Source organism: Camarhynchus parvulus, chromosome 5 (assembly GCF_901933205.1).
Source record: "Camarhynchus parvulus chromosome 5, STF_HiC, whole genome shotgun sequence".
NCBI classification, from domain to species: Eukaryota; Metazoa; Chordata; class Aves; order Passeriformes; family Thraupidae; genus Camarhynchus; species Camarhynchus parvulus.
This window is the reverse complement of record NC_044575.1, coordinates 7,791,231-7,801,790: the sequence shown is the minus strand read 5'-3', so window position 1 is coordinate 7,801,790 and position 10,560 is coordinate 7,791,231. Positions and strand designations below refer to the sequence as shown.

At 43.8% G+C, this 10,560-nt stretch overlaps 1 protein-coding gene across 1 annotated transcript in view; it reads left to right on the top strand.

Moving 5' to 3' along the window:
- Nucleotides 1–9,894: 9,894 nt before the first annotated feature.
- Nucleotides 9,895–10,560, top strand: part of SHANK2 (SH3 and multiple ankyrin repeat domains 2) — a 276,013-nt gene continuing 275,347 nt past the window's right edge. The window contains exon 1 of the mRNA XM_030949872.1: nt 9,895–9,993. The gene's annotated coding sequence lies outside the window, so the exon portion shown is untranslated. The remainder of the gene's footprint in view (nt 9,994–10,560) is intronic.

The window sequence follows — 10,560 nt, the reverse complement described above, 5'->3', positions numbered from 1 at the left end:
TGGTCTTTGCCAGGTTTCCCTGGGTGGAATCCACAGCTCACTCCCTCCACTTATTTCCAGGACAACAGGATTATCAGCAATTATAGAACAGTTCAGATTGGAAAAGACCTCTGAGATCACCAAGTCCAACTGCTAACCCAGCACTGCCATGAAATGTAAAATTACACTCAGAAAATGCTCAATGACAAGCCCAGAGATGGCATAACATGATTCAGATGGAGTTATGCAAGTTCCATGTCACTGCCATTATGGATGAGTGGTGGAAAAGCAGAAAAGTTTAATCCCATTGAATGTGTTGGTTGTGCTTTGTTTGGCTTCTTGCTGGAAACATTGCTAGGGAGAACTGACATATGTTTTTTTCAAGGAATAGTGAAATAAGTTGCAAAATGCTGGGGCTGCCTGTGCTTTCTGCTTTTTTATTTTTTTGTAGATAGATGTTGTGGATCTCTCAGATTAGAAAATTCAAGGTGTTGCTGGTAAGTGCAGACAAGTTTTGATAGCAGGCAGTTTTCCAGTTCCCAATTCTTCTGGGAGGTTTTTGGTGCTGAGAAATCTTCTGTCAACTGCTCCTTCTCTGTTTCCTGAAGCTGGGTTGACTCCTATTCTCCCTAAAGGTAGGGTCAATTTTATTGCTTTTGAAAGTAGTAGGGAAAAAACCCCATTTTAAATTTGAGAAGAGGCAGGACTGGAATGTGTGATTATGCACAACATATAAAAGACCAAATTAACTGCTACCTCCCCCACTCCCCCCCAAAAAAAAAAAAAAAGAAAAAAAAGGTCTATTTGGTAAAAAACCAAAACCCCACAAAGAATTGCCTGCACCATTGGCTCAAAGGATTGATGTCATGTAAATAAATCCCCATGGGAAGCTGTAAATGTTCCTCTGCTCTACATCAGTTTGTCCTCAGATGGCCTCTGAGAGAAGGAATGTTTTTTTCTATCATTGAAGTCACCTGGTATGGAAAATTAAAAGCCAAACTAAACTTAAGGCCTTACCCTATCCCATAAATTATGTAATGATTTCCCTTGCCTTTAATATCCTAATAGTTGCAGTTCAGTTTAAATGGTAATTAGCATCAAAGTACTAATTAATACAGGCATTTTCCATCAAAGAGGCTAAAAACATAATGGGTTCCTGCAAGTCAGTGTTGAATTCTATGGAAAACTGAGACTGCAGTGGCAGATTATGTTCTGTGACAAAACAAGGTAAAAAATAAATCCATAAAACACTAGCATGCCCATTTTTCTTGTACTAATTGCAAGGAGTTCAATGACACCAAACCACTCTGTTATTCTGTTCTGTTCTGGGATACTTTGAATATGTGCAGTATTGAATTGGTGTTCTGATAGTTTCAGGTTCATCCTGTGCTGGCTCTGCTCCTCTGTGGTTTTTTAAACAGCAGTAAATCACTCTTTAGGACTGTAAAATAAACATTAAGAGGTCAGTTCATTTTCAGTTTGCCCTTTTGGAAATATTCTTACACGGGTCCATTACTTTGCTGTATTATGGGATAAGATCCTTAGCAGTCCCCATCTTAACCTTGGTTTTAGCATTGTTTGTCCTTCCAACCTTCTCTGGGGCTTTCTTTTTCCTGAAAAAGATAAATATTCTCTATAGACAATGAAACAAAACCTTTGGGTCCACGGAGAGATTGCTGAACTTGATACAAATCCACTCTACAGCCAGTTGTGGCATCAAAATTTGCCTGCTATGGCAAATACCTTCAACTTTGGATAAGATTGGAGAATTGTCCCATTCCCAGAGCAGCCCTGTGACATCTGGGTTTCCATTTCCCTAGCTGACACTGCCAGGAGCACAATGCTGTGTGTGGACCTGGAAACTTGTACTTCAACTCTGCTTATTCCAGGGGAAACTCGTTTGTAAATAATAAATAAAAGAATTCATTTCACTTCAGTGTTTCTACTGTCAAAGCTACAACAATCACTGACTGAGTTTGCCTTGCCTGTGTTTCAGATTTCCCAGTTTCATCCATTTGGGATAGTTCCAGGAGCCTGAGTGTCACAGAAAAGAAAGTTTTTAGCAGTTTCTTGTCCTGACTTCTTAATTTCCTAAATATTTTAGTTTCTCACTGCTTACAGTTGGGGTTTTGTTTTGTCACTGTGCTGTCTTTGGTGTTTTCCTGGAAATTTGAGCCAAGGTGAAATTGTGGGGCTGTTGCTCCTGGAATTTTTCAGTGCAGACCTCTGATTCTCTTTTGACACCCCCAGATTTTCTGCCAGTATAGGACTGGAGAATTTTCTGCCAGTATAGGACTGTTCATGTTATGTACAAACACTTGTATTTGCAGGAAATGCATGGAATGCAGAGAAATAACAATTATTTTTTGTTTTCAGTCATTCCACTCCCAGAGATTTATTTTGACACTGAGTGATTTTGCTCTTTCTTTATGTTACCTTGGAAAAATAAGTTATTAAATAATCATTTGGCTTAATCTGCTGCTGGAGTCAGGAGCTGGCAGAGGTTGCCAAGGTGTCTCCAGGAGATGGTTGGTGACATTTTGAAACTGGCACGTGTGGGAGCTGAGTTTCAGAGGGCACAGAGCCCTGTGAGCAGCTGCAACTTTGCTCTTTTAAGCTGCCTTTTACTTGCTTGAATAACTGTGGTTTTGATGAAACCAAGGAAAACAGTGGTGAAGGGAATTAGATGTAATGACTGTAAAAAGAAATGAAGGAGAAAGGGGACGTCCATGGCCTCAGTGTAACTCATCTTTGACAGGCTGATCTGTTATTTCTCACTGATGGAAAGGTTAAATCCATTAACTGGTGGTCTTCCACTGAGGACAGGGAGCTGACAAGGCATGAAGGGCTTGGGCCAGCCAGACCACAAAATCCTTGATCTTTGAATGCATGGCTTTTATTGTCAGCAGCAGAGACGACTTGACTTTCATATGTTCTCCCTACGTGTGAGGAAGTGAACATAAATTAATAGCTACAGTAATTTCCTCTGGGTAAATCTGTCTAAATGATCTGAAATACCAGGATGCTGAAAGGCTAATGGCTTCCCTGTCTGGCATGATGAACATCTGCAGCTCTTTGTGGAGCCAAAGGCAGGTCTGGGTGCTCGGTGTCTTTCAAAATCAGGTCACAGCACCAATCACGTCTTTCTACACAAAATCCCTTGATTTCAGTAAAATTTACATGAACTGGATGATAGCCTGATGTAGTGAGGTTGTGTCTGACTTTCTAATATTACAAGGCTTGGAAATGACTGCTCTGTTTGCCTTCTGAGAGATGTGAGACTACAGGTGGTGTGTTCTTATCCTCACCTGTTGAATGTGTCACCGTTTTGCACTTTTATCTGTGCAACAGTCTGTAGTCACATAGTCAAAGTGACAAATCAGCAAATCTGGGGGACTTGCTGCCCAGTAATGGTTACACACACCCAGCCTTCCCCAGCAACAAATAAAACAGATTAGCCATAAAGTTCTAATTGTATACTTAATACATGGCTATTTAAATTAACGAGTTACCTGCCCCTTTACTGAGGTCTGTAAGCATGTGTGAGTTCCTCCACCACTGCAGTGAGAAGGAGAACAGGTTCCTGTGATCTTCTAACCCTTGTAATCCACAGACAGAACTCTTACTCTACCAGCCACTGTGGCCTGTGTTGTCAATTCAAATGAAGGACAAAAGAAAAATCAAGAGAGAAAACAAATATCAGTTTCATGTCCTTTCTTTTTATCCTGGGCCTCTGTGACGTGCCAGCCATCAGACAGTAGTCACACATATTTCATTTTTTGAAATTGATTTGCAGTTTGCAAGAGGCTGAGAAGCAATAAAGTCTAAGCTTACCTAACACCTGGTAGCATTAACTACTGTTCAGAAAGTTCCAACTAATATAAGAGGGAACACAATTTGGATTTAGCAAGAAGCAGGATTTATGAATTCTTAATTCACTGTGACTAACTCATGCCCTTGGGAAAGTTTCTCCATCTCTATTTTACCAGATCTATGTGAAAAATGAACTTGGCACTGGAGGTATTTATGAACTTTGGAAATTCAATGTAAATAAATTCAAGTTGTTAATGATTGGTAAATCATTGATATTTAACCTTAAAAAATATTTTTCTGCTCTTGTTTTCCAAAGGTTGCTGAGATGTTCCTGAGGTGCTGGTTGATGAATGCTGGCTAGAAGAGGGTAGTGCTTTGCTTTGTTTACAAAGTGTAGATGATATTCCTGCATAATAAAAGATGGCTTTAGCAGGGAGCATCTCTTCTCCTTGTTGAGCAGCCTCCTCTTTTGGCAGAGACAAGTTCCATGAAGATCAAGTGCATGTTCAGCTTGACAGCAGAGAGCCCTCGTGGGTTTGATGAACTTCATCTTTTAACAACAAACTTCAATAAGCTCTAATTTTTAAAGATGTGGAGTCCATGTAATCCCTGTTTTGTGTAATTCAGCTCTGTCAAAATCTTGTTGTGTAACTTCCAAGCAAACACCAGCCTCAGCAAATGGGTATTTATGGCTGTGAGTGGTTATATGTGGCGTATTCCTGATCCTGAGGAGTAAGTTTTGAGATGGCAAACCTTAACGTGAAAAGAAAAAATGTTAGTAACTATTCCTATTGGCAGGAAAAGGAGAACATCTGCTCAAGTCACTAGTGGTTTGTTGCCTGAGTTAGCAGCAGGGCAGCCTACAGCTAATTAGCTATGGCTTGATAAGAGAACAGGAGTGCAGTGGATAGAAATGTTGTTATCTGAAGTTGCTGGAAATCCCTCTAAAAGCATTAAAAAGATTACTCTTTACTTTCATTTTAAATTCTTTCCTTGGTATCTTTGGAAATTGCTGCAATGACTGCTTAGCTATGAGAGCAGACCCCCACTGAAACCTCTGTGCATGAAATGTCCTGATTTGATCTGGTTTTCATTAAAGCATTTCAGTAAGCACTTGTCCATTCCTACCCAGAAATTTGCACATAAGCACATGCAAAGCACTGAGCACATCTCTCAAACCCCAATTTAAACACAGATTTTCCCACATATGCTGGGGCAACACTGAGATCAGCCAGAATATGGAATTTGCATTCTTTTAAGCTTTTACTGTGGATCTGGTCTTGAGAGCAGCAGAGCCAGGCTGAATTTGGGACCACAGGCTCCAAACACCTCTCCTGCTTTTTTTTCCTAAACCCACCTTGTGCAGGGATCTCTCAGATCCAAAAGGGCTCTGTCCATTCCAGCACCTTTGAATCTCAGATATCTGCAGTTGGCTTTGGTGTAAGGGTGAGGTAATTGCGGATGCCAACTTAATTAACCTTGCATATCTGTTATGTTAATTCCTAAGACAGGCCTGCTAATGTGTGGAAACAGGAATAATCTGCAGTAAGTTTCACTCTTTTCCTCAGTTCCTTGCACTCTAAGTCTGTAATTTACATTTTGTGTAAGATGCTTCATTTTGGCATAGCTCATGTGAGAGTTAAATGCTAAATTCCTTTAAGAACAATATTTTTTAAAATGATACCTATTTTTATAGGCAGAGAAATTCTATGCATTTGAACATGGTGAGTAATGCTTGTTTTTGTGTTTATGACACACACCTCTGATGAATCTTCTTTGGTCATCTGCACTCACTCAGCTTTGTCCTCAGCCAAAAGTCTGGTAAATGAGCTGCTTCTCTGATTATTTCTGAGCCCATGGATCGACTGCTGTCTTCCAGTTTTATTACTGCCCAAATACAGTAAAGCACAGAAGTAAGTAGGGGAACATTCAGCAAAAGCCAGAGGTACCATATTTAAATTCCAATTTTCCTTTGCTGTGTGCTATTGTTCTCACTGATTTCAATTAGTTCACACAGGAAATCCCATTGATTAGAAGCTTTCAGAGGATGGAGTGAAGCAGAGGCACAGGAGCACAACATCTGCTGCACACAGCAATGAAAGTGAGGAGATCCTTTAAAAACTGCATTTCTAGCAGGTGGAGGCTGTGCTGATGTGGAGGGATGGTTGGGATGGCTGGGGGGCAGGTGCCCTGGCCCGGGCTCAGGAGGGAGCTGCAGGGAAGAGGAGGAGGAGGAGGAGGAGGAGGAGGAGGAGGAGGAGGGGCGCCCAGCTCTGAATTAAACCACACTCCTCCTTCTCCAGGGCTTCAGATGAAGCAAGATGCCTTTGATACTGATGTGTACAATTCTTTCCACACGTTGCAAAGCCAGTCCTATATCTGTGGCTTGTTGTCCCTGGAAAAGGAGTGGCAGGGGAGCAACCAAAGCACTGGACACTGGAGAGGCACCAGTGGTTTGGAGGGTTGTGGTGATGTCCAACAGGCCAAGCCCTTAAAATAAACCAGTGTCACTATGTCATTGTGCTTGTAACCCGAGGGGGAAATGAATTAACCATGGAATTCAGAAGAGCCAAATCACAAAACCATCAGAAGGAAAAAGAAAGGCACCCAAACTTTCGGTACAGGAAATTGAGATGATTTATTGTTTAATTTTTGCTGCATAGTAGTAGTTTTTTGCTTTTATACTAATTTGTAGAATAATTATTTTCTTCAATGTGAATGAGGTAAGGAGGGGAAGTTAGGGAAGCCTTCCATTCTCTTTTTTAAATAGCAAGAAACTTGCAACAAATGACTTCACGGTATTTTATCTGTAATGGAAAAGGAACAGATTTCTTTCCTTGTCAGTCATTAATTTAAAAAAGTATTTTATCTTGGAGAGCAAGGAACCTAGTAAAAACTGACACAAAGTTTTTTTTTTTATATTTAAATGCCTTATTATCTTAAAGGGCACAATAATCTTACATCAGGAGACATTCATGTATTTAACACCTCTTCCAGATCTGTGTCTAGCTGGTGCTTTTAATGACTTCTATTATTCTTGAAGAACATAAAGAACTGCTGGAGGAATCTTCACAGACACAGGGAAAAAAAGTCTGCATTAATTTAGCTTTGTATTGGTTTAAGCTTAATAAACTGGCTTATTAAGGCCAACTGATAAACCATGTCTGAATAGAAGGGGTAGAATAATTACTGAAGAAGTATGGAAGCAAAGTACAATAATGGGATAAAGATGTCAAAACATCCCTCCTTAGAAGGGCTTAGGAAGTCAGAGAGTATTGAACAGAAAAGGAAAAACAGAAAGGAAAAATAGAAAAGGATTGGGAATTCAGTGGTGAAGGGCCTTAAGAGTGAGAGGGTTGAGACCTTGTTTTGTAAGCAAAAGCATCCTCCAAAATTATTTGAAAGATTTAATTTGCCTGTGAGAGTACATTTTATGGGGTTCAGAAAAGGTGCAAAAAATGCTAAATAAAATTTCCTGCTAAATTATTCAACTAGATCTTTTATAAGATTTCATAAGTTTGTAAACTTAAGAAATGCCAAGAAACATGTAGGTGGTAATATTTTTTTAAAACAAAATATTTAACTTTTTTACCTCTTATACAAAAAAATCTGAATTTGGAATTGGGCACATTATTTGTTTCGTCCTACCTCAAATTCTTGTCATTCAGCTGATGCAGGGTCTGTTTGACAGTTTTAAAATCTTATAATAATTCTAATGCTGGACTTGCATTTGAAATTACCAGAATGCACTGAAACCAGGTCATTAATCTGAAACAATGAGAGGTTAAAAAGTCCTTGAAATTTCCTTTGCTATGAAAAAGACCCAGGGGTTTCATCCCACCTGCCCCTCTCAGCCTACAAAGTGTTCATTCTCCAGGCTGGTGTAATTAATAATCAACTGTACCCATGGAAGGAAGTCCCCTGGAGCTGCACAGTTGTGTAATTCCTATGAAATATGGAGACTTGCTCTTGCTCCACCCCCTTTTTCTGAAGGATGAAATGTCACAGACAGAATTTCCTAATGCCACGTCCAAACTTCTGAGTTTTTCAGGCAACTGATTGTAGTTGGAGATGGCTGCTTTGCCCTGGTTTTCTTGGCTCAAGAAGCTCCTGAGGGTCACCATAATGTTTTTTAAAAGAACTAAACCTACACATCTAGAAACTGAAAATTTGTTTAATTATAGATAAAGCTTTGGCCTTTTAACAAGGAAAAGTTTAAGATATAACAGTGAAAATGGAGGGGTTGCAGATTTGTGCTTCCAGCAGTATTTAGAATGTACCTGAAGGATGCTGAGTTTCTCTTGCATCTCAGGCATGGCAAAGATGTGCGCTGTTTAGTTTGGTCATACTTTGAGGCTATTCATATAGAATTTGATGACTTAGATGTCAATGAAATATTTTTTGTTTCCACTTCTTGTACATTGGTCATTGGCTACAATACTGAGTTTTGAATTAAAGCGTAAAAATTAATGAAAAATCTGTTTTGTATGCCCCCCCCCCTTTTGTGGCTGTTCACTGTTTGCAAGTTTTTAATTGTAAAAGATGCTGTAGATGAAATTTTTCTCCTTAGCATTGCTGTCCTATTTTCCCTGTGATATCCCCAGGGGATCTAACATGAGTTTAAGTAAGTCCATTTTTTCTCGACTGACAGAGCAAATGTTCAGATGCTTTAAAATTTAAAAAGCAAAATGTAGGCATGGGTAAATCAGCTCAGAAGAGGTAGGAAATTCCCATTCAAGCCAAATAGTCTTCTTTTGGTTTGATTGCTTGCTCAATTCTCCTCGGTTCTGTTTGCTTTTAATTTCCCATAAGGATGTTGCATTTTGAGAGCTTGGCATTCCCAGTATCCTTCACTATATCTAAAACCTTCATGTTTCATCAGGGACTTGCAACCAGAAGGGAGAATGATGTGTGAACTTTGCCAGTGAATGCACCTATGGGCACAGGTCCTCTTGCATGAAAATTATTTTCATGGCTGAATGCTCATTAATATTAATGAGGTAACACAGTTGCTCTGTATATATTGAAGAATATTCCCCTTTTCAAGGACATTACTTATTTGAAGAAGAGCTACCATAGTAAAAAAGTTTGGTAGCTGCACAAAGCAGTTCAGGAAGTCCAAAAGTGAGTTACTGAAGATTTTATATGCATTTTCTGTTCTATGCAGTTTGAAATGGTTTATATGGAAAAAAATGTAGGGAGGGTTACTGAGGGTCATTGAGTTGACACCTTCAAGTAGTCTGAAATCCATATTCTTGTGTGGAGTAACTAGAGATTTGCTCTAAATGGCATTATTGAGTAAAAGTTCGAGTTCTTTGAGGATAAAAAGAATCCAAGATATTCTGAGGATGACATTTTGCCGTGGTCCTAACTTTGTTGCATCCACCAAGGATTGTGGTTCTCCCGTCTCCCAGTCCTTCCAGTGCCTGGGCAGAGATGGTAGCTGGGAAGGGGTGTGTGAGATCCAGGGCGCGCCGTGAGAGCCGGCGGTGCTTTGGGCTGCCGTGCCGAGCCGTGGCTGCCCCTGGAAGCAGGTGCGGGACGGTTCGGAAGATGCGGGGAGGCGGCAGCAGCAGCAGCGGCGCAGCCGGAGCGTGCGGGACCCGCACATCCCTGCCCGCATCTCCAGCCGGGATCGGCCCCGGCTCCATAGCCGTGCCCCCCGCACGCTTGAGTTGAGCCCGGCGCCTTCCATTCCTTGGGAAGCCCCCGTGTCGGGAGAAGTTTCTGACGGAGCCGCTCGCCCCCAGCAGCCGCAGCAGCGGAGCCTCTGACAGCCCATGCTCCCGCCCAGCTGAGCGCGCTCCGGCCGGTCCCGGGGCAGCAGGATTAAAAAAAAACCCCAAGAAATGGAGTGTGCGGCCAGCGGCGCTGGCTGAGGGCCGGGCTGTGACAGTCCTCGGCGCCCCGCCGGCCGCGCAGGTACCCCCGGCCCGCGGCGCGGAGCGGGCACGGCCGGGGCGGGGACGCGGCCCTGGGCGGGAGCGGCCGCTGAGGGCGGCGGGCGCAGGGGGCGGCCCGGGCGGCGAGGCGGGCGCTGCCAGGGCGAGCCGGGGGCGGCTCCCCGGACCGGCCCCCCGGGAAACGCGGCCGCAGCGAGCCCGGGAGAACCGGAGGAGGCGGCGGCGGTAGCGGCGGCCGGTGCCGGGGGCATCGCGGCGCTGCCCGGTCCGAGGGACCGGCGCTGTGCCCCCCTTGCAGGTGAACCGGGGTGTGAGGGGAGGGGCGGCGGCCGCGGGACCCCTGAAGGGCTCCCCTGAGCTCGGCGGCGGAGTTTCGGAGGCGCAACCCCAGCCCGCGGGAGGCGGGAGGTCCGGCTGCTCCTTCCACGCAAGCGGCACCTCCTGCCCCGGCTGCCGAGTGGGGATGGGGCGGTGAAGGGATGGGCAGGTGGCGGTGAGGGGATGGGCAGGTGGAGGTGAAGGGATGGACAGGTGGCGGTGAGGGGATGGGCAGGTGGCGGTGAGGGGATGGGCAGGTGGAGGTGAAGGGATGGACAGGTGGCGGTGAGGGGATGGGCAGGTGGAGGTGAAGGGATGGACAGGTGGCGGTGAGGGGATGGGCAGGTGGAGGTGAAGGGATGGGCAGGTGGAGGTGAGGGGATGGGGAAGTGGAGATGAAGGGATGGGGATGGGACAGTGAGGGGATGGGCAAGTGGAGATGAAGGGATGGGGATGGGATGGTGAGGAGAGGGGGAGGTGGAGATGAAGGGATGGGAATGGGATGGTGAGGGGATGGGGAGGGGTCGGTGAGGGGATGGGGATGTGG